General features: G+C 37.5%; 1 protein-coding gene across 1 annotated transcript in view; it reads right to left on the reverse strand.

Moving 5' to 3' along the window:
• LOC150078440 (uncharacterized) overlaps window positions 1–22,773 on the reverse strand; it is an 80,061-nt gene extending 57,288 nt beyond the window's left edge. The window contains exon 1 of the mRNA XM_090384881.1: window positions 22,607–22,773. The gene's annotated coding sequence lies outside the window, so the exon portion shown is untranslated. The remainder of the gene's footprint in view (window positions 1–22,606) is intronic.
• Between the last annotated feature and the right edge of the window lie 1,307 nt (window positions 22,774–24,080).

Consider the following 24,080-nt stretch of genomic DNA (forward strand, 5'->3'; position numbering starts at 1 on the left):
CCCCATCCACCTTCCTGAAGCCTTGAAAATTTATTTATTTTTAATAGGAAGAATAGCAGAACATGTATTTGCTGAATTTTAATTATTGCTAAACCCTTACAACGGTGCACTTAAATAGATTCATCGATATTTGCTAAAGATCAAGCGGATATAATGGTGTGTTAAAGGTGAAAGGTTGGAAAATAGTATGGATTCGATATCTAGAAGTTAATGAAGATTAATGCAAGGAATGCGTTTATTAACGTACGCTGTGCTACCATTAATATTTGGATAGCTCTCCATTGATAAGTTCACGACCTATCCAAGCACCATGTTAGACACAACTATAAATATGTTCCTAGGCCTTCGAGGAGGCACTGAATACAAGATGCCGCGATTGATGGAGTTAACAGACTTCAGCGCGGAATGATAATAGGATGCCCCATAAGCAATCGGTCTGTGCGTGCTATTTCAACGGCACTGAAGGTTCCTAGGTCAACGATTGGTGACGTGATCTGCAAAGGGAAGCGAACTGGTGCTGAAATCATCTCGAGACGACCCGGAAAATCTCCGAAGGGCTTCAGAGCTTTACTGTCGATTGAAGGAAATCGACAGTAAAGCCCTGAAAAGAATTGTCTACTCGGATTGCAGGCCAACTTTGTTGTAACACATACACACAGGCCCTCACTGACACGATTGGGACACATTTCAGCACCTAGTACGGTGTGTACGACGCTGCGTGATATGGGTTACCACTGTCGTGCAGTCGCCACAAGCGACTAATCACCCCAACTAATGCCAGATGCCACCCAGCTTTGTGTAAGGCCTGCTGTTCTTGGACATAAACCAAAGAAAGCTGTTCTTTAGTGTGAAGCGTCATGGTACGCGATCTCAGTCTGACGATCGTGCTTGGCTGTGATGGATGTCCAGATTGTGTTGTCCGACGATGAAGTTTAGCGGAGGCAGCGTGAGTGTTTGAGGCTGTTTTTCATGGCCTGGTCTGGGACCATTGGTTGTTTTGGACAAAACTCTGAATACTGAGGTGTTCTAGATGTCTTGGACAATAATACGTTACATACCTTTTCGAAGCAGGTGGGAGAAGGTCCACAAGGAAAGGGTCCTGTTTCAGCAGGACAACGCTCCATGTCATATTGCTTGCGTTGCTAAGGGCTGGTTTGAGGACTTCAGCGTTGAAAAGTCCGAATGACCAGTCCTGGTCTCAATCCTATAGAGAACCTCTTGGGATGAATTGGATCGTCGGATGCGTGCGAGAAGAGAATGCCCCAGAAACAGAATTGAACTGGCCGTCTCTTTGAGGGCCGATTGGTGTTAAATATCGGAGGACATTTGAAGATATACAGAGGCCGAATATTAATGGTAGGACAGTGAATTTAAAAACTTAAAATGTTTCTTAAGATTTTTTGTTAAGAAATTTTTTTTTTAACATTTACTTTTAGTGTAGAAAAGTTTCTTTCAGTGATGAAAGTCTACGAATAATATCCACAAAAAGTATTAAAATGATCTCTCACATTTTCACAAGCGGGATCATATTTCCACGCAAAAACAACTAAACAGAAGCCAATATAGTCGCAGAAAGCAAAATCGAAAGAGATTCCGAGAGCGCTTAAAATTAATGAGTTTAGTTCTGCATGATTGAAATAGTCAGATCGTGTGTGTAGTTTGCCCCGAAGCTTCAATGTGGTTTTAAGGAATTTTTCGTTATCCTCCTCTCCTAGCATTGATTTATTTTTTTCCTTTACTGACGTTTCTTCAACGTACACCAGAAATTTCAAATCTATTATTTAGTGATTTCTTCTGAAGAATTCTTATATAAGGTTTATGCTATTTAAATTAAAACTATATCGCTGTCTTCAGCCTATTAATCCGGTCATGGAAGCGGTAATCTCTGTGGTGAATACAGATGGCTGTTCTCGAAGCCCAACCAACAATTAGAAATGACCTTTTTTTATGGAGTAACACTGGATTTGCTGTGCTGAATATGAATCAACAAAAATTACCATTCGATCGAAAATTGGAAGACTTTAAGAAATGAAAAGTTGTATGTAGTAATTTCTTTCAAAATTTAAGACATTAAACCTTTAAACGCTTCTTTAGGAGCGGACTGAAAGGAAGGGTTTAGAAAAATAACTAAGAAATGAGAACTCCAGTCACTTTTGTTGGAAAATGTTTTAATACAAAAATAACGGAAGAGTAGGAGATGACAATTTTGATAAATAACGATCCATTGTATACTGTAAACGTGGTAATGTTCTTTACAGTAATATTCTAACGATAAACGCTGCTTAATTCCAGAGAGCATTGAAAAGCCAATAGTTTAGATTAAATTGAAGTTTGAATTACAGCAGTACAACTGTGTACGCTTGTTCTTTTAAATTTGCGTGTAGAATACATTTACACGAACAGCGGAGGGACATTATTCAGATTAACGTGCCCTTTGTGCAAAGGAGTCGTATAATTATTTAGTCGATGGAATGCTGCATTTCTGTATAAGTTGGATAATTAGTAACCCTGTTGCTGGCGATAATTATTGGAGCAGCATTATGTAGGCTCATCTTTAATGACCTAATCATCATTAAACCAACACCTGTTTTACAGGTAATGTGAGATGAGTCTATTCAAATGTGCTTGAAGCCAATCATAACTATTGAATACTAATAATTAAATAATGAAACCTATTAATTCTTGCTCTTTTCATTGAAATGTTTTAATTTCATACTCTCAGAGTGGAGAAAATTGTCTTTTATCTTCGTGACCTTGACCTGATGTTAAAAGTGGTATAAACTGGTATTCTTAATGTTGCAGATTTTGTCCTCGTCATATACATGATAAATGTCTGAAGGTGCCGATACAGAGGAAGGGACAGACATTGTCTTGAAAGGGTGGAGGAAAGATTTGCATATTTCCCCCTCTCCTAAAATCGAAACAACCAATAGGACAACCAATCTAAGTACGGGTATACAGTAGATATAATTATAATAGGGATATATAAGGTCTCCTAATTAGGTGACCTTACAATTTTAATGATCCTCCAGCACGATCTAACATAATGTTATAACATATTGTGTTGAGCAATTTGTATTAAAAAGGCAGAAAAGTGTTGCATAAATTATGTACAGATCACTTCAATATTAAGGAATAAAAATGCATTCTTCCTACAGGGTTATCTTTTCAGCGCTCAACCCATTGGTCAACGACACAAGAGCACATGATGCCATTGAATATGGAGTGATAGTTTTGGACGAGTGGTAGAAGGCAATTTCATTGTCTTACATGCAAATAACTTTTGCAGTGTAAGAGAAATTCAGGAACACTGAGAAATGCATTAATGACATTGACGAACAACATTCCCATAGAATTGCATGTCAGTACAAGCAATGTGGTTGCTAACAACAAATTCTATAACGTTTTATTATTTTTTTTTTGATAAATTTTTATATTACAAACTGGATTTTACAATAAATTTAGGTATGTTTTATGATATTTTTAGTCTAAAGATTGAGTAATAAATCAATAATATCCAGGCTATCCATTGGCGTGTGCACCCGATGTAGAACAACCCTGTTAATATATGGTACATGTTCTGAGAAGTACGAGTAAAAAGTGTTTGCAGGGTTGCAACAGAAAATTACTCTGCTTGTGTTGTTTTTTAGGCCGAGCGAGAAACTTCAGCCTGCAGCACGTGAAACACTAAGAACCGCTGCCATCAACATTCATATTGCACATATCTATCGGTCTGTCACATCAAGTTATTTATGAGTTCGATATCTGCGTGACTGCTACAGGGTTTTTGCTGCATTTACAAGTGTGCTGCGTTATTTCCCTTCCATCACTCGTATCTGGCTTTGTCAATAGCCTACTGAACCGTGAATTTCCATTTGGTTTTAGTTAGAACTATCTCAAGTTTTCAGATTCTATCACGCGATGTGCGTTCCCCTTTATTACTGTTTCTTCCCCTCAACTGGAAGCATTGACTGTTTCCCAGTCGTGTGGATGAAACGGCTCTGGTAAGTCATATTTCACTTATCTGTTACATCAGATGTAAACGGTATACTTGTAGTTCTTGCATCAAATAATAAAGGAGATTGATGTTTGGCTTCTTTTTTCTGCATGTTTTTCCAGTGCTGCTCTATTACTTTTTCCAATTTTCAACAAGAATTTAAAATAATCACTAGTTTATTTTTAGTATTAATCATATAGTCAGCTTCAACTACGAATAACGCAACTGATTACAGTAATTAACTGCTTTATGGCTAAAAGAAAACTTCTACAGTCCTATCTCTCTAACTCCTACCCTTAATCTGAATGTATGGTGTTCTCATTTCTAGCATCATTTATAACCGTTAAAATTTCGCCTTCTTTAATTTTACTATTCCCTTTCAGTCTGTAGACATTAATCCGATCATATCTATGGTACTTAGTTACCAAGTACTGCAGCCTAGCTATTCGAAGTCTTTTCTCATATGGGCACCCTTTTCCCAAGCGCATTTCCCGTCTTTGGACCTTTTCAAAAACTGTTTAGGTGTTGCCTCCACAGTATTTCAAGTGTGTCCACAAAATTGTCTCATAACTAATAACGAGTTAACAGCAGGATAACGACCTCGATATCTTTATAAGTAAATGTTCCATATATCATTGATATGACATCTCGAGTTCCTCCTTGTCATCTTTCTGTAATGCACGGGAAACTTCATGCCTGAATGTAATCTTCGAATTTACTTCTGCTACCGGTTTTAAGCTCTAATTCCTCTAATTTAGAAGTAATTAATTCTCTAATTTAGAAGTTAATAATTAGTCAAAACTTACTTTGGAATTGTATACTAAGTGCAAACCCTTGCACTTTGCACTTGGCGTACGCAAACATTCCAAAAATCTTACCATCGTTGAGGACTACCTGAGTCAACCTGAAAGAAAATTTCCTGGTGCCTGATAATTTACCACACTCCTAATCTTCTCATAGCCACAAATTAGACATCACTCCTTATATCCTTTCGTTGCCATAATTTAAGAAAATTAGAATAAGAAGTGGTCTTAGTCGCGATCCCTCAGGGAACCCCGCTTCTAACCCTGACCAAATCTGAAGAGTAGTTATTAATCACGACCTCTTACCTTCTCTCCTGCTCATCCCGTTCTCCGTCTAAGGACTTTATCCACGCTCTCATTATGTTCCAGCTTATGCAATGACCTCGTGTGGAATTCAGATCCTCTGATGCAGTCAAAATTATGTCCTACATCCAGCTCACGAGTGATTCTTTTGAAATAGCTAACCAAATTGGATAAACAAGATTTTCCCTTTACAGAAACCATGCTGCGTGTCCTTAAATATCATTTATATGTGTTGCAATGTTGATCACCACCTCTGTGAATTTCTCTATCACTGATGTCAGACTGACTTGTCCTTTGTTATCCACTTTACTCTTAGAGGTTTATGGATTCGTTATATGTTGGCACTTCTGTAATCCAGAGAAAACACCTCATCCCCTTTTCCCGAATCCAATGATGCAATTATAAATTAATCTTAATAGTTTGATGCTTTCTCGCCGTTTTTATCAAAATTACTGGGTATGTTCTATCACCCCCAGTGGTCCTTGGTTGCCTTTAGGATGGAAATATTTTCTTATATGCAGTTTTCTGCAAGTATAGAATTGCTAATTGCATAGTATTAGTGCAGTTTTCTTTTTCCTGAAGGGTCTTTTGTCAGTAAATACTGATACTCAATACAAGTTTAATTCATTAGCTGAGTAATCCCATATCCATCACGTTAAGGAGAGATTTTATTCGTTCTTTTATTCTTATATGTATTATGTTATGAATTTATATAATGTTAATCATATTAATTTTGCTTATGTAAATAGGTTGTGTATTCACACACATGACATGTCATTACCCTGTTTCTTGCTACCTTGGACAGTGAGTTCTCATAATCAGTCTTTGCCAGCCTAATCTTTTAGAGAAATCGTATTATTAACACACCATTCATTAAAAGCACTTAGCAGTAAATTTTCTGGAACCGCGAGCTCGCATTAAGGATTGCAATTTTCCCCCTTAAGAGTTAAGTCGACACGAAAACGCGTGAGATACGTCTGTTAAGATAAGTTTATATAAACGTTTATAAACGCGTGAGATAAGTTTATTAAAATAATATAAGAAATTGTTTCCCTACAGTCAGTTGGTTGAGTAATTTATCTTTGCTTTTTAGCGATTGTTTATTGTCATATTAATCTAAATTTATTCACAATATCTGTATACATTTAACGTAATGTTTGTACGCACTGATAAATTTAAAGACCCTTAAATTATAAGGTTTTCATTTCTATATTTCTGCTGTGTTCGTGTTTATTTCTATAATGACATCTCTGAGTATTGTAAATAGAAACTTTCCTGTAAAGTGTAAATCAAAGTAAATCGGAAAAAAACTTAAACTGAGTAGATAATATAACGGAAACGTTCCTTTTAAAATTTTTTTAACGTCTCTTTTAACCTGTAGGAACTTTCAATTTGATATTGCTTTCCTCTGTCCTAACGTCATAATTGCGTGCCACGTGTGGCACGTGGTCTGGTTTGTGGAACAGTATCGGTCGGATATTGGAACTGAGATTTGCATATTTTAGTTCCTTCATGCCGAATATTTTATTTATTTATTTTTATTAACTTCTTTCTGAAACTCTTATTTTAATACAAACCCACCCGAGACAGATTAAAAACGAGCAGGAAACCATTAAAATATTATTAAACTACATCAGTACAGTTTCCTATAAACCTTGATTTACTTGATAATTATTTTGAAATAGGATTCATATCGAATTCGAATTGTTAAGCTGAATTCGAATCAGTTAAGCTGAATGAATTTATGGAATTCATTCAACTTATTTATTGGGCAGTTTAAGCAATATGAATTAATTAAATCGTCCAAGAAATTAATAAATAAATTTAGATCAAGGATTCTTTTCTGACTTATGCAAAAAATTGTGTTTCTGGAAATCAAAATTTCGATCGATTTTTTTTAAACTGAAATTTCTGACGAGAATCTTTCTATGCAAGTAGCTTTGTTAGAGTTTTGTGTGAATTATTTTGAACGATAATGTTTATTAAATCAGTACAGGAGCACAATAAGCATGCAAGCTTTGTTTGTTTTATTTAAAGAATATATAAATTGTATAATTTACCTATGTAAATATAGTATAGTACACGATTTGACAAAATTAAAAAAAGAAAAGAAAAAGACAATCACTAACGTTAAAATTAGTTTTCTCAGTAGAGATGAATTAATAAAATATATAAACACGACACAAATCAGATTAGTAACATAACAAAGTCACTGCGATGTGCCCTCAGCTGCGTGTTGTAAACTGTTAGGAAATATAAAAAGCAGTGTGTGTTATGTGCCAAAGAAGCTAAGGTCATGAGGCGTAACATATTGTGAAAATTACGGGTGCTCTTGTGATTCCAGTTCTGGTGAGATAAGTCTATATGTGTCTTTTTTACAGAAGAAATGTGGATTTTATAGTGGAATTACTATGTTAAAACTTAGTCCACTTTGAAAAAAAATCGCGTATTTGGACTGTACGGAAGGAAAGAACATTTTGAAGATAATACCAAAGTTTTATGTAAATTTTGATGCTTCCCAGATGTGGTTTGAAGACAATTTTATCTTCTATTCATCGTTAATAACGACCTTTTCCACCCTCATTTAACCCTGCTCATTTAGGTCAGAGGATTTCGTATTTGCTTTTAAGAATTCTTATACAAAAAATAGGTCTGAAAGGTGAGAACTTGTTACAAGACGTTTGGCATATTTAGGAAAAAAAAATAAGGTTTTTATTTTTCGATGCGATTCACCCTAATTTATTGTAAGGACACACTTATGAACATGTGGTTCGTTTAATTTGTCTAATTCTCCTCTTTTTCCGCGCACTCCTGGTTCTTCTTCACTTGGACAATAGTTAGATGATTCTGCTAAGGTAGAATTTAATTTCTACATTAGCAGAATTGATTACCCGAATTAATAAATACGATGCAGAATGAAAGATTCGCCGTAACGAAGGAAGGAATTCTTTGGCAAGTAAATTAGTCACGCGTTGCTGAGTCTGTTGCTTATGGCCCACTGAATCTGAGCGAGTGGTGATTTTTCCATTATATTTACCACTTCGGTAACGCGAAGCCTCATTCGCTTTTCGTTCGGTCATTTTCTGTCTTCGTAATGAATGCAATTTACGGTACGCACGTATATGATTTAATTAAAATCTAAATAAACGTATATGATTTAATTAAAATCTAAACGCGAAGGCAATTTGGAACCTTTCAAGCACTTCATGGGAATTTGTATCCAGATGAGAAACTGCAACGGATTTATTACAGATTCTTTCTTAAGGGCACCAAACACGTGACAGCACTCTGCTACACAGAAAACTGCTCTCACAAGAAAAGGGATTTAAATCAAATCCCTTTTCATCTTCGAAGATTTCTCGAGTTTTCTTTTAGTGTTTTTTTCTGTACCTTGGAAAGCAATCATCTGTTGAACCAGTTGTTTATACAGGATTACTCTGACAGTAATTCCTGATGTGGATGGAAGTCAGTACAATTGCTCTTCACTTAGAGCATTCTCTTTTGTGCAAACAATCTTTACCAACAAAAGAAATCTTTGTTAGATTAATTCTGAAAAAGTTCATCAGATTTAACAATTTCATTAATATTGTTAAAATTAACATGCGAAAAACATATTACAAAGGGTTACAGTCTACAATACGTAAGCTAAAACTAGAAAATAACGCAATTACTGTGTTAAAAGCTGAATTCCATATTGAATCCTGTCATCAGGTCCATTAAAAAAAAAAAGAACAAAATCTGTTGGAAGTCACTGTACAGTGGGGGAAAAATTGAGGTTCTCTCCTTTTTTGCATATTATTTCCCTTTTAGTTCAACAGGATGAAGAATATAAAAAAGAAATTTTTGCGGAATACTTTGATAGTGGTTACCTCTTCATTCATTTCTAGCACGCGAGGATACCCTACATTACTTTCAATACTAACACTAGATTGAGAACTAGATGTACGTGATACATCTTTCACGTAGTCAGCGCCCCATCTGCCCCGCCCTTTTTCCGGCACTGCTTTCATACTTGCAAGGAATTCTCCTTCTTAGAACTCATAGATATGGCTAGCGATCATCTTTAGCCTGTTTACCACTTAGTCCGCTTCAGTTATTACGGTTCGCTAATAGCCATCGCTATTAGCGAAGCGTGATAGCTGAAATAAAAACCGATCAAGATGTAGCATTTTCGCATCATCCAGACTTGCAGAAGATCGATATTCCAATATTGCAGAATCATTAAGACCAGAAGTGCATGTTGCCGTGTCTTTACCACCATACAACAACTCATCGAAAGTATTCCAGAATGAAAAACAACTTTTCTCGCACATTTGTGATGACGAAATTTCATGTAAGAAGTCAACCACTAAAGTAAAACAGTATGATGCAAGTCTCACTCTCATATACTGTACTTTCACAGAAGATTTGATACTCGGTACAGAGCAACAGTGTTAGAGGATTGCATTTTCATGCATTTAGCCATTTTGAATATTGAATTTTGGAAAACCAGGGCTTTCCCTCCAACCTAAGACGGACTAATCAGTCACTCTGTAAAAAAAAACCCATACAAATTCCTTTGACGGGATTCAAACTCAGGTCATTTCTGTCCAGTGTGAGGAGGACAACGATTATACTAACTGTGCTACCCACAAGGGCATATTGCGAACTAATCCACAACTAATAATAACAAGCAGGCATGTAATGCAACAAGGATTCACTCTTGTCATATCTGTAGGCTATCCTTCCACCACAAACCAAATACAATATTGCAAGTGATGGGCTATTGTTGTTGTTGTTGTTGTTTGGTTTTTAGGAGCATTAGCAACTAAAGCCATATTGCTCCCGGATATGCGGTGATCATTCCCTGACCTTTCCGCGTCCTCCGTATTTGATGGTGGTGATGGGCTATGGACTGCTGGATTTAGTCATATTGCGAATTTCCACATATACGTTAAGCGCTGAAATTCGTTGCACAGCAATGATTTGAAGTGGTGTAGGGCAGATGAATCCAATTGTTGGTCTACTTTAGGACCTACTCCTACTTAGAACTCAGAATTCTAGTTTCCAAAGTGTGAATTACAGAGGTCAAGTTTCATGCTCTAGAACGTTTGTGGGCGAATTTACTGGATTTTACTTTGATTTTACTGGAATTCACTTTGTAGATCAGATTTTTTCCCATTAAAACCTCCAGAGAATTTAACTAAATGAGAAGGGGAAAGAACAAGCTTATCTCAACCGGCTTTCTCTCTATGATCCTCCTGAAAGACGGCCACAAAGAGGAAGCGCGTTGAGACCTGCTTGTAGTTTAGGAGAGATGATATATATTTCTATTTTTCTGGATTAAGTTGAGCACGCAAAAAAAGCAACATATTTTGGCAGCAGAAGTTGGAAAAATATTGAGGATAGGAAACAAACATCGGACTTTGGAGATAAACACGCATATCGTCGGTGTATTAAAAAAAATGCATTCATGGGCGGTAGAAATATCGCAAAAAAACAGGGATACTGACAGGGATCCCTCATCCGCCTTGGGGGAGGAAATAACTTTCACTTGTTGGTAAATCAGTGAGTACCTTGTGTGGAAATTAGGAATCTCTTAGAGGGCAAGTTTCTGAGGAGCATAGAGAAGTTACTTGTGAACCCTTAGTAGTTCTCAGATCAGCAAGTGAAAGGATTAATTCGTACGGACTGAAAAGGATCTTTCAGGTCCAGGAAAACAGCTGGAAGAATTAAGGTTTGTTCCCAGGCATGAAAGGGTTTTCAGAGCCAGTGCCTGTAGATAGGTGATTGCTAATCTTCCTGTTAGTACATAATTGTATGTCCAAGTCACTGGGCAAGGATCTGAAGGTGCACTTCTCCAAGCGTTTAAGAAATGGGGAAGAAATAGAAATGGCCTGTAGCAGCCGAAGTAAGATTTTATCGTTGAAGTTGGAACAGCTCTGTAATTCAGTTAAGAGTGTCTTGGATGGCTCCTTTCTATAAAATATTGTTGTGCGACTTCGACAGTTCCTCATTGATGAAATAGATGACTTTAGCTTCATTGAGAAATTGACTTCGATACATTGTGAACTGGTTTAAATTACACTCTAATAATAACGAATTCATTCTGTGAAAGAATTATATTAAGATGGGTTCTTAGTTCTTATTACAGTTCTTCGTGGAATTAATGTATTTATATTTTAAAAACTACAGTGTTTACCTCTGAACAGCTCGTAATATTAGTGGTGCGGTATCATGCAAAACGAAGTAAATCATATACCGAGAAACGAACATTGCGGGGTTGTTCGTAAAGAATTCATGTAAAGGTAGAGTTGACATTAATTAAATCATGTGATCGTTGTAAAGTGAATTTTATCGTGGAAAAAAAGGGTTATAGTTCATAAGCTACACATAATGAGCAAAGTTTGCATGAATCGAAAGTTTTTATTTGAGAAATTCTTTTCTAGCCGCGCACTTACACACACATACAAACTTTTGTTCGTTGTACCATCCTGTCAGCATGAAAAATTTCAGTGACGAGAACCGTCTACCTATTCTGGCTCTATACGCTTCTTTAACTTGCATATTGAATTCAGGTGCACATATTTTAGTTCCACTAACGTAGAGGACAGTCTTGAACTTTCTCTAATTCTGCATTACGGTTCATTCTAAAGATGTTTAATTGCGTTGAAGCTCTGTGCTAGGCACTGCAATGTTCCAATGTTATTTTCTTCCACATGAGTTCACTGGTTTTCATGCCGATACGGGGCATTATCGTGTTACTAGGCGTAAGGGCTGCTTCCATAGCATTGCCAAAATTTAAGACATACAGATTTGTCCAGAACATCAATGTAGGAAGCTGCATTCATGGTTCTACGCATTATAACGGACATAGTCAATGTCCATTAGAGTGCATGACTTGTCGATCGGCAGGACTAAGTTCCATTTATTCGCTATGCTTTGCACCATGTAAATTGGTGGTATGGAGTTGTTTCTGTTATCAAAGGCTTCTCAGCTACAGCCCATCCGTGAAAATTCAGTTCATACCTTGCAGCACTAGATATCGTAGGAACACTTTCTGTGATCGTTCTAATGGCGCAATGAAGTGATTAGCCGTCTCAGCATGTGTCGGCTGCTGTCAGTCAGTATTTTACTCTACTTTATGTTCCATGGACCTGTTTTCAGTGTCAACTGTTGACTTTCTTTGGCATGTTGACAATCGTAATAATGTTTAATTCCTGAGAATACCACCCACAGACATTCCCCCTTTGAAACTCTTTCCGTATGCTCATCGTTTGGCATACATGTTTAAAATAACTTCAGAGGTACCCTCTGATCACATTTCTAAGCCAAAATATTTTCGTATTTCGTAGTCATCCTGGACTCCATGCTTTTTTTTTTTTTTTTTTTTTTTTGCAGGATAGTGTATTTTATGAGAGCCAAATACATTATAATTCAAAACTTCGTTTATATTAATGAATATGTCCAGCTAAAAAAAAAAAAAGACAATTTATTCCAAGAATTTTAACTAATTATTCCTCATAGATCTGATATTAAAAACAAATAATGAAAAAGAATGATGGAACTTTATCATATATCAAAGACATTTAACCGAGGTTATTCAGGTCTTCACAATGCCTGCCTGTCCACCGATGAGATCCCAAAAAGGATTGAAACCCAGGTCTGGGTAGTGGCAAGTGGCATGCTTCTCCATTGGAGCAGAGTCTTTTATTTAGAGTAGTGAAATACCTAAGGCAATTCGTGGTGAAGTACCTGCAGATATGAGATCGATGAACTGAGCAGCAAACCCAGTTTTCTCAAAGCTGTTTATTTATTTATTATGAATCATGCCTATAGAATCGTAAAGGCTAGGAGGGTGGATCGTGAATACTCACAATTTCTTATTTATACAATTTTATGTTTTAGGATAATTTTCAAATAAATTAATGTTTATAATTTTTTCTTTCGGTATATGTTTATAAAAGAGAGCCTTACAGTTCTTTCCTTCTACGTTGCAGTTGCTTATCCATTAGTCTCTTTTTTTTGGCAACTCGCAGATAAGACTTGAAGAACATCTGGCCCACCTCAGCACTTAGTTGTAACTTCATAGCCCTTTCTCGAGGTTACATTCTCCTGATGTTCATTCAGGTTACTTGAGTCTCGGAAAGTTCATTGAATAACTTTGTATGTTTCTTAAAATATATCCTTTCTGTACCGTTTGTCTTCATTAAATTTTCTTAAACTGGTTTACTAAACCAAGTGTATTTGCCGGGAACATTCTCACCAGAAAATTCTATTCCAGTATTATTTCTTCTGTTTTGTTCTCTGGTTCGGACTCTCCCTTAATTTCCATGTGCCACTTAGGTTTGGTGTGTCAATTTGTCTGCTGGTAAGTTTTGCAAGGGTACCTAGCTTTATTTCTTCTAATACATGTTTCCAGGGCATAAGGTTGACATTAAACATCAATCTCGACCTTGTGCGTCACTTCGTTCAGCCATTTTAGTAGCCATTCGGTACTCTAGTAAGATCTTCTGAATTTCTTTACGTACGTAGAGAAAGAGGCCATGTCCGACGTATAAAGATGTTATTAGTTTCCATAGCGTGAGGCTTTTTCTCTGGACTTAGATATGCAGACATATTTTATTAATCAGTTATTAAAGTTCCCATATTTTTAAGCTGGTAAAATAATTTAAAATTACAGCTTATGAAGTTTAAAAACCAGTTTAAGACATTTTAGTAAATTTTGTTCATATTCTCATGGCTATTACTCCTTAGGAGCTTAGCAAAATCAACATTTTCAAGCATCTATTTTACAAATTTAATCTACATTAATTTTATTTATACAATTTTACAGCTTGCTTTTCTTCCCGAGATGGAACTCTTGTATTACGGTGTAAAGCTCGTTAAAGTAAATGCGATTTTTGCAGTTATTTTAATACTGTCTTTAATAATTCTAAAAGATAAAAACTGAATCCTAGAACAACCAGCCAGAGTAAACTTACAATTCAATATTAACTATTTATATCAATTCACTATGCCTACAAAATGAACAGCTTCAGTAAAAGGTCCACCAGCTTTTATATAAGTCCCTAGACAAAGATTGGGAAAAAATTGACAGTTACATTGTGAATTGTACTCGTAAGTTAAATAATTCGTCGAAGTAGCATTAATTATCAACAATAACAGTTCTGAACATTCAAGGGCTGAGCCCTGATAGCTGGGTTGAAAAGCTAACAGATCCATTTGCTGTTCAAAATCACGTTTGGGGAATATCTTTTGAATTTGCTGAGTCGCTGCAGATTGCAGCATATGTCGGGCGTACTTCAGAGGTTTACTCCTAGTAATTTCCACCTAGGTATTCCAGATGAAGGTGAGATTATCATTCTGCACTGTGAACACATTGAGGAACACTTTTAATTTTTGGATGTAGGATTTATGTTGCACGAAAGAGTAGCACCAAGAAGTACTGGAGATTTACCTGGGAGGTGAGGACAGTTATTGACACATTTAGAACTCAGAATTCAAGAAACCCCTACAATCATCTTTTGAAGGCGCTCTTAGATATAGCGAAAATATTTCTGAAAATAAAAACATTATATAATGGAGAGATGATTTCCTTGTGATGGTTGCAGAGGTCTATTTGTAGCGCTTTAAGTTTCTAGTAATATGCTCTTAAAAAGATAGGATTACTTTGAGGAATACTCTTGGGAATTTGAATGTATTCAGAGACACCATATGAGATGTATTATATGCAGTTGCCACAATTTCTCCATTTGAGCAGATTATCTAGATTTCTCGGGATTCAGGGAAAAACTGAAGAACTTTAGGTAACCCTGAAAGATGTCTTGATCCTTTATAAACACCTAAATATGTGTGGTCTGGGAATGGTATGTGCCAGAAAATATCTGCATATGATAGATAAAGCATAAACTGATTCCAGCAGTGGAAAAAATACTGTAGGGAACAGTACAGCTCAGAGATAGTCATTCGACTTGCTAATGATTATCCGCTAAGTGTACCGTATTGATCAAGACATTCTTGAGCAATGCCAAATCACTAGCGATTCCATAAAGTTCTCCAGTAGCAGCAGCAAACAAAAAGTCGAAAGCAGACTTTATTGCCAAAATTGGTGCGTAATTCGTTATTTGCTTTCCACGGGTGCATTATCTTTTTTGAATGTAGACAGGTGAAATGTGATTCTGGACAGAATGGAATAAATTAGACAACACTGGATGGTTCGCAAACCAACGTATAAACCCTTTAAAGATAATAATCATCCCAGCAATTTAATAGATATCTAAAAGTGAAATAACATTTCTAAAATAGAATTACATGCATTATCCACACGAGGAGTGACATTATCTTTCATACATTGAACAACGGCACCAACCCAAACGAAGTAAACAACAACAAAATGAATCATTTTTCGCAACTTCAAAGCGAGGATGGACAACATTGTTCAGCTGAGGCTAATTGCAAACTTTATAAGCGGGTATGAGAATCCTTGATGAAATTGCAGTATTTTATCATGGAGTTACGAAATACGAGTGTGCAATAGTGCATACCGAGTAAGCTTTAGATATATTTTTAAATAGAGGGAAAGTAATAATTATTCTAGAGCTCCGCTGTGTTATTGACATGGGAGAAACTAATAATTGTTTATTAGTCTTTCCGCTGTACCTTTCTTCCCCTGATAAATTTCTAATGCCCCGATTCCAAACTGTGGTTCCCTTTATTTAATACCCAGTAATCAAAAAGCAGAGTTAAGTCCCGAAGTGGCTAATCATACGATAAGTGTGCATCCTTATTTTCTTTGTGTGTTTCATTTTTCGAATTTTTTGTATTCTTGGTTGAAAGGGTTTTTCGTTTCATGAGTTCTGTCTTAAGTTTCTGTTCAAGATTTAATCAGAACACATAAGTACATATTTCCTCTCTGATATTTATGAAAAGGAAGCGTCTTCTAAGAAGATTTTGTCGATACAGTCGGAAGCTTTTGATGTATGAAATGAAGATGATTGAAGTAAAGTAGTAGCCGTTTTATAATGTATCTAGATGTAGAAAAATGGGATTAAAAATCTCTGGAGATCTACAATTTATACATAGAATTTTTTTTGCTTCTTCAAAGAGAGACCATCTTGGGGAACATTCAATGCGGAAATTTGAATGCAAGTAGATGGAAATAGGCGAAAAATGTCACCAAGTCTATATAAAAATGATAAAGTAGCAGTAATGGGACATAGTAAAGATATCACGGGGTTTCAAAAGGGCATGATTGTGGGAGCCCGTGCGCTGGGTGCTTCCATATCGGAAATGGCATGCTTGGTCGGTTGCCCAAGGCCCACTTTGGTTAAGGTGTATAAAGAATGTGCCGAACGGGTCAAACCACCTCCTGCCGACAGAACTGTAAAGGAATACGCAAGGTGTGTTCGTGGTGTGCGAAGGGTTCAGTGCATTGTATGGTCTTAAAGGCCACTGTGCGACAGTTGACATCGCAATAACATTGGCGATGTGCTGCACACTCAGACATATGGGTTTCCACAGCAGGCAACTCAAGAGACATGCTCTTTTCATTGCTGACGGCGAATGCTGTGGTGTCAACAACACGCTAGTTGAGGACTGGAAACGAGTGCGCTTGTCGGATGAGTCCAAATATCTGGTGCAACACGAGTCCGTGGATCCATCGTGCGTGGTGCCCACCACGGAGGTTGCTTAATATGGGGCACGTTTTGCTGGCAAGAACTAGGACCCCTTCTGCGTATAGACCAGCGGTTCTCAAAGTGTGGTACGTGGACCCTGGCGGTTCGCGAGATCCTTTCAGAGTTCTGCGAGGTCAAAACTATTTTCATAATAATACTAAAACGTTATGCTAAGGCTTTAGGGTCCTCAATAATTTTTTAGGGTCATGAGATCAAAAATTTTGAGAACTGCTGGCATAGACCAACGTTTCGATGGTTAGGTCTACCGGCGGCCCTGGAGTACCTCTCTTTCTCTTCCTCCACGGCTATCTATCACTTTCACCAACCACCAGTACCCCTGGACTTCTCCCACTCCTTCTGCCACTCAGTTCCTTTCTTTAAAACTCTCCAAAACCTTTGGTTCTGAGGCAGACCAACCTGAGCAAATTGAAACTATAGCGCCTCCGACTAGGTTTGGGAGTTAGGACGAAACTGACCTGGTGTTGATCGTTTCCTGCTTACTATAACGCCAGTTTCCGGTCATCAACACTTCAACATAACAATACACAATGCCGCATATGAAAAAAACACTACACACAAACAGCCGGCCTTGAGTTTTGCCTTAACACAACAGACTCAGCCGTAAATAAAAGAGAACCTGGGGTCCGGAGAAAAGTCCCCGGTGTCGAGGAACACAGTGAAAAGATATCACAATGTTGATTAGCCTCCAAATTCGCCTGATCTCAATCGAATTAAACAACAGTGAAATGTTTTGGAACGGGAAGTGAGGCGTATGGACACCCAACTATCGTCTATTCTGACACTGTGGAAAGTGTTGCAGGCAGCATGGCTGCAGATCCCTGCCGACGCCGTTAGATATCTAGTGTAGTCATGGCCAGGCAAATCGCGGCTGTCATCAGGACGAACGGTGCCCAACATGGTATTAGTTGGTCGGTCATAATTCAGTGATCACTCATTGTATACAGGGTGTTTCAAAAATGATGGTCATAATTTAAAAGTACAAACTAAAATAAGCAAAAAAAGTTCTAGTGAACACCAAATGAACCGTTTTCAAAAGAATGCACATTTTCTGTTAAGATCCGCCACCGACTATGGGAGCACTAGTTTAGCAAAAAGCTGTGAATCCTTTGCTAAGGGTGGTTTTATTAAACATAAGATAATACATTTTTAATTTTTGGTTTCAACACTACAGGATATTACAGATGTTACATGTTACAGGATGTTACAAAATGCTGTCCTTGGTTAGGTCTACGCAGCTTTGTAGTCTTCTCTGCATTGAGTTGCGAATCCTCTCAGGCATTCCTGGGTCATTTCTGACTAATTGCTGAAAGGCTCCTTCAACCCAACGCTGCAATTCCTCAACTGTGTTAATGTCAGAAGTGTACACCAAGCTTTTTACATGACCCCAGATACAAAAATCCATAGGATTCAAGTCTGATGATCTGGGAGATCCGCCTCTACCTATCCCCCGTTGACCATACCTTCTAGTTAGATACCGAGTCACAATTCGAGAAAAATGTGCCGGTGCAACATCATGCATAAATCATCAAGAAGGTCTGGAAGAACATTCTGCAGGAAGTGAAGGTACAGCTCTCCTGTCAGCCTGTTTGACAGAAAGTGTGGTCCAATCACATAGTCTCCTAGCAGTCCTGCCCACACATTCAACGAGAAACGTTGGTGATGTCGTGACTCTTGAATTGCATTAGGATTTTCGTCGGACCAAACGTGACAGTTATGAAAATTAAAAATACCACCACGAGTAAACTCAGCTTCCTCAGTGAACAAAATGTTGTTTAAAAATGGGGGTTCAGGACACACTGTTGTTGCATCCACTGGCAGAAGTTCACTCTGGGAGGGTAGTCTGTATTGCTGAGACCTTGTACACGCTGGATATTGTAGGGGTACAGTAATTGGCGATGTAAAATTCGCCACACACTCCTATGACTCAGTACAAGCTCCTGCAGAGCAACCCTCCTTGTCGAAATTCCTGGATTTTATTTTGTTCTTTCCAACAGTCTGCGCGGGTAGCACAGTGGCATCGTCACCATCCTCCCCACACCGGCTGGAAAAGGCCATCGATTACACTTCGATGCTGTAACCTCTTTCCATGTTGACTATCCTTTGACGAGTACTAGTATGCCCGCTACGTCTCAGAGCATTGAGAGAGGGGAAAGGGAGAGAATGAGCATAACCTAACCTAAAAAAACAAGTCAGTGGTGGATCCCAACTAGAAATGTGCAATATCTCGAAAACGATTCACTTAAGGACACATGTTATATACTCTTTTTTTTTGCATATTGTAGTCTGTTCAGTTCACCTTTAAATTATCGACCATCACTTTTGAAACACCCTGTATATAAACAATTTCTGGATGGAAAGAGATTAGTTTGAAACTGATTACTTCTGCTGGAAGTGTTAAACGAACATGTTAAGGAATGGAAAGAGCAGTTAATCTAAACCTTTAGAAGTTAAAATCCCCTGAAGTAAGTCAGTAGCTTGACTTATATCAAGGTATCTGAGGGCAGCAATTGCTTTGTCAATTTCTTCTTTCAACAGCTTCAGGGCTTTGAGAAAGGGATATGACGGTGTAAATAAATAAAGCATGAGAGAGAGAGAGAGAGAGAGAGAGAGAGAGAGATATTTTGCTAGCGAATTTAATTAAATATGATAGGAAGCTCTCATGACGGTTGAATCTCATTCGCCAAGCATCTTAACACTTTTATGTTGCAGATGGACCAATCTGCTAAATGCTTTGTATAAATGCACAGATAATTCCCTGCATGCATATTTCTACAGAGTATAAGATTAAAGGCGAAAGAAAAATTCACATGAAATGAGCACAGCTTGCTTATTGAAGGTTAAAATATTCTCAATTACGTAGTATTATCTGTTGCTAAAGATATAAATAGGCTACTCTCAAAACACTGCCTCTTCTCCTAATATGAAGGTCCTCTATCCAGCGGCTTAATGACAGAATTCCAGAGGACCCAGAAGCGTATCTTCATCGGAGATTTAATAACTGATTGTCCTGGGAAGAGATACGGTAACCTTGAACAAGTATGTTTCAGAGTGAGTGTTTCTTCAACGAGTATTTGTGCTTCAACAGCATGTGTTTCAGAACGAGTGTCAAGCACCTAATCTAGGTGCTTGACAGTAAGGTGTGTCGGTTTTAGCATTATAGAGTGTCTGGAGCTGTGAGTAAGATGAGTGGCCAATCTCTCTAATCTTGCAAGAGTAATAACATCCTTTCGGGGAAGTTCTTACGCTCCACATTGGTGGCTTTTACAACCATCATGATATTACAATTATATAAAATTTTAAAAAAACATGTCCTTGAGGGGCTTTTGCCTTTTCAGCCTCCGTAGGTGACCCTGTGAGTTGATATAAGTTTTCACAGTTCTAATGTGCACACCTGGATACGAAGAAAAGTTACTGTCCGCGCTCAATTGAAATATTAGAAATAACAGCCAAAAAAAGTCCTAAAATAGCCACAAGAAAATTTTCAGATGGGAAATTTTAGGACAGGTGTCAGATGAATCTTGCACCAGTATCTCAGCTTCTATATAAACTGAAACAAGCAATCTTCACTTGAAAATATTTCGCTACTGTCCAACACAAACTGCACATCTTTTGAAGACGATTAAAGTGCCATGAAGAGTGATGTCCATTTCAATTTGCATGGCCAAGTCAACAAGAAGCACTAAAACTTTATATGAGCTGAAGAATTTAAAATGCTTATTTGCTTCTCAACAGCAAAATGGAGGCGCTTTCTGCCGATTAAAGTGCGTTTAGATGTTTTATTTTTAACGACTGTTCATGTATTTCGAATTAAAAACTCTCAGGTCACTAAACCAGACCTGAGACCATTTTATAATAATAATAAAATCAGTGGTAGGATTGCACAAGGCGAACTGGCGAGTAGCGTGTTTCAGAAATAGGAATAGTTTATATTTCTGAATACCTGGAAAGACCATGTAAAAAGTTAGTTTCAGGAAAGAGGAATCTTAGCATTAAAAAAAACTTGAGCAGCCAAGAACTCGTGACATTTTTAGGTGCTGGTCATCACACATTCTTCTCAAAGTTACTTTTACTTTCCTCCTTTTTGCACTGTCAGAATCAATCACTGAAGTCCATCAGTCTCAGTGCCACACTGTTCGAAGTCGAGACGGAATTATTCTTTCTTTTTAAGGATAAAAAGAAAATCTGCGAGAATCTTGAAGGCACCAACTTCATACAGCGGGATAAAGGCATTTTAGCAGAATTTCATTGCGAAAAATTGGACCATAAAGTAACCTAAAGAACTTTAAGTAATTAAAGTGTAAAGAAATATAGAACTGTACTATACATCACTAAGATAGCAAACGTGGCGAAAATATTCAAACATTTAGCAAAGATATTTGAAAGATACCGTGTATCCATTCAGGACTTGGACACGGATCAAAGTTAGTTTCAAATATGCACGCAAAACACATCGTGAATCGTCACACTTGATCATGAAGGGAAACTTCGAGCTGGTGGATGTAATTATGCAGCACTCGAATTTTTCAAGCATCCTGAGTCAGATATCGCACAGCATGATTGGAATCTTAGTCCATTTACTGTTCACTTACCTATCGAAGAGTTTTAATGCACCGTTGTGTAGTTGCCGTTTAAGCCATCCAGAACTCCATCTTTAAATGATTCCATCGGTTGTTCAATTATGAAATGGCTTTAATGGGGCATGGGATCATTTTGATTTCTTCCGTTGCTCTATTTCTGTAGGTAAAATGTCCAGTATGAAAAAGGATAGCCTACACTCAAAACAATACATTTATTTATTAGTAAATAAATCTTCAACTATTTCCATGCGTTGAGCGCATTCGTGCAGTTAATTAATCCTCAGAAATAAATTCGATTTTTGCTTTGAAATCACAAAAATTTCTTGAATTGGTTCACGGATTATGTTTTGCATTATTTAATAAGGTTGCAAGTCTCGCAATATCTTAATGTTTCTATTACACGTAATCGGACCACGAGGGGCGGGCTTTATGGTCTGATAACGTTGAAATTCTTCGGAGCATCTTTTACTGCAGGAAAGCGTAAAATTGTCTTTCACGAGAATAAATGGAATTCAAGTGTACCAAAATTTCTTTCCCAACAGAAAACTTGTTAACAGTAAACCTCGCGATAAAAATAAACGCTAATTTCTAATATATTTATTTTAAAAATATTTTTATAAACAGAATTGCACATTAACATACTTCGATTGTTTTAATACGTAATTCATTGGATCAATCGTAGATTTTAGAATTATGGTGCTTCTCAACTAGAGGAATAAATTCAGATAAACTTTGTTTCCTAATTTGAACTTTGTTTTCAGAAATAACGGGTATCATTTATTTTTGTTGGCAAGATAAAAGCGAATTATTCAAGCCAGATGCAATGGAGATTTCTTATAAGACCTTCGTGAGCTTTAATTAAAGAATTGAGCAGCAGTAATCTAGCACGACTACTTTACTATCTCATCAGTAGCCCTAACTTATCAGCTGATATGACGGGTTGATTACTAGCAGCGGGAAGGTTCGAAAATTAAACTTTCCTTGACGAAAACTATCCTCTTACCATCATTTTTCCGAATGAGTGGTTGGAGTTTCTTGTTCTCCATTCCACGGTGGATTTATTTTCGAAATTTTAACCGGTGAAATCTTACCAGTTACGTAAGAGCTCACAAAAAAAAGAAAAAAACGCCCTTCTTCCCTTTTGTTAGCCAACGGCTTACCAGCCGTTTCTATGGGAACCCAATAAAATGTCGCCACGCTCCACTTCTACTCGTACCAGACACTTTCAAAACCATCGAATAAGCTTACCTGCTCTTAAAGCTCCTTGGACTCTTTCTCCTTTTCTTGAACTCGAACAATAATAATTGTGATCTTTGAAAATGAGGGGTACAGAACTGGCAAACACGGGATGGACGAACAAACTTGGAGATCCAGCAACGCTCACTGTAACCACGCTCATGCACAGGTGCTATTTCTCCGCTGATCGTAGTAAATAGTGCGCTCACGGAAGCCGACTACCTTGCATTTAACATTCACTGCACGAGGCGCCACCTGCCGAGCAGCCTGACTCCCGGACACTGTAATTATTGTTCAGGGGTTTGTTGTTTCCCTTTACAAGAACAGTTTATCCTTCCTGCGCAGCTTAATTAAAACTAACGCGACGTAATTTTCATTTAACTACTGGACTACGAAGAATATACACACCGTGGAAGCAAAGAGGAGGCTATTTAGCATTCTGTTGGCTTCGCTTTCCGCACCTCTTACCAACTGTAACAACTGACCGCACGAACAGCGAAAACGAATTATTAGGAGATTAATAAGCGCAGCTTAGTTTGTTGAGCAAGTGCACGAGGGAACGGTGGTGACCTCCTCGTCTTGGGACAGAACCGCAAGGCGAGACAACTTCTGCACCGAAGATGCTGTCCCCTCTTGTAATTAAGACAAGATGAGCGGATAATTAAAAATAGCAACGCTCGTTTCGTACTCTCTGAATCTTCACTGGAGTTGCAATTAAAGCCTCTAAAAATTGCAGCGACTTCGAAGGGAAGTCGGTTAGACTTTGATGAAAATAAATATCAGAGGTTAGATAACTATACGATACCTTATCATTATTATTCATTAATTAATTTGTTTTACTGATGATACCAAAAGCTTGAATGAATTCAAGGTTTGGAATCCAGAAGAAACTTGTTGACCTGTGGTTCAGACAGAAAAAGAGAGAGAATGATGGAAGAATTCTGTTCAGTGATTTCAGAGTTTAATTGTAAATGGATGTTGGCTGGTTGATGCTGAAAAGAACTGTACCAACGAAAATATCTGTAAAAAAAAAACAAGAACGAAAACTCAACGTGTATACTTGCGGTGGCCAAAAATTAGAAACCTTTATTCTATATCGAGGCCATATTTTGCTCGAATTAAGGCCGTACACGTGTTGGCCTGGATTCCACTAAGTGTCTGAAAGAGTGCAGCTCCAGCTTTGACCGTTCTTCCTTCAGAATATTTGTCATCTGCTGTATTGTAGTCGGTAGAGAACTACAAAGCCGAACAGCCCTTTCCAAGGTATCTCAAACATTTTGAGTTGGATTCAGATCTAGAGAATTAGGTGGCTAGGACAGATGTTGGAAATTTTGTGAATTCCTCGAACCAATCAGATACACATTTTGCATGGTGGATAGTTGCATTGCTAAATTGAAAGAATCCGTGGCAGTGTGGGTAAAAATGAAGCATTACATACCGTGATACCACTTCCAGCAGCTTAAATGGCGGACAGGAAACAGTCTGG

The sequence above is a fragment of the Mastigoproctus giganteus genome, chromosome 11 (genome assembly GCF_048544385.1).
Source record: "Mastigoproctus giganteus isolate SK-2022 chromosome 11, ASM4854438v1, whole genome shotgun sequence".
Lineage (NCBI taxonomy): Eukaryota > Metazoa > Arthropoda > Arachnida > Uropygi > Thelyphonidae > Mastigoproctus > Mastigoproctus giganteus.